Source organism: Octopus bimaculoides, chromosome 17 (assembly GCF_001194135.2).
Source record: "Octopus bimaculoides isolate UCB-OBI-ISO-001 chromosome 17, ASM119413v2, whole genome shotgun sequence".
Taxonomy (NCBI): domain Eukaryota; kingdom Metazoa; phylum Mollusca; class Cephalopoda; order Octopoda; family Octopodidae; genus Octopus; species Octopus bimaculoides.
In genome coordinates, this window is record NC_068997.1 from 28089808 (window position 1) to 28090780 (window position 973).

Here is a 973-nt window from a genome sequence, read left to right on the forward strand (position 1 = left end):
GATAGATAGACAGATAGACAGATGATAGATAGACAGATAGACAGATGATAGATAGACAGATAGACAGATGATAGATAGACAGATAGACAGATGATAGATAGACAGATAGACAGATGAAACACAGACAGATGATAAACAGATAGACAGATGATACATAGACAGATGATAGATAGACAGATGATAGATAGATAGACAGGTAGAGAGATGATAGACAGATAGACAGATGATAGATAGATAGATAGATAAACAGCCATTTTTCAGAGAGCAAGCTTATTTATGTAACCAGATACACGCGCGCGCACACACACACACATGCAAGCATTCATACATCTATCATTACATGAAGAATGTGGGAACCAGCACATTCACACCAATTACTTGTGAAAATAATAATAATCACATTTGTGAACATTTGCCACAACACGACGACGGCTCTGTAGGTCAAACACAGATACAAAATTACAAAAAGTACACAAATAAACAAACCAGCAGAAGAGTTTGTTGGAAATGATATTAAAATAACTCATCACTTTATCTATCTTTAACATTGACAGCATTTGTGTCTAGCAACACTTATGCTTGCTACCAGCATTCAGACTCCAGACTCTCAAGTCTCAAACACAAACAATTTATAAAGATAAAGAAAAAAGAAATCTGTCTCAAGATAAACTCGTTATAAACGATTAATTTCATGTCTTTATCTTCTGTCTATTATCTTTTACTTGCTTCAGTCATTTGACTGCAGGCCATGCTGGAGCACCACATTGAGAGGTTTTTTGTCTAAGAAAATAACTTATTATTATTATTATTATTATTATTAATGAGGGTGATGAGCTGGCAGAATTGTCAGCACGCCGGATGAAATGCTTAGCCGTCTTTTGCTTGTCGCTACGTTCTGAGTTCAAATGCCAGTGCTTTACTCAACACTTCAACTCACCCAATCAACATATACCCATTAGTCCCAATATATATA

General features: G+C 35.5%; 1 protein-coding gene across 1 annotated transcript in view; it reads right to left on the reverse strand.

The window, feature by feature from the left end:
* LOC106870688 (protein ecdysoneless homolog) overlaps nt 1–973 on the reverse strand; it is a 37577-nt gene that overhangs the window by 18626 nt on the left and 17978 nt on the right. The gene's annotated exons all lie outside the window — the stretch shown is intronic.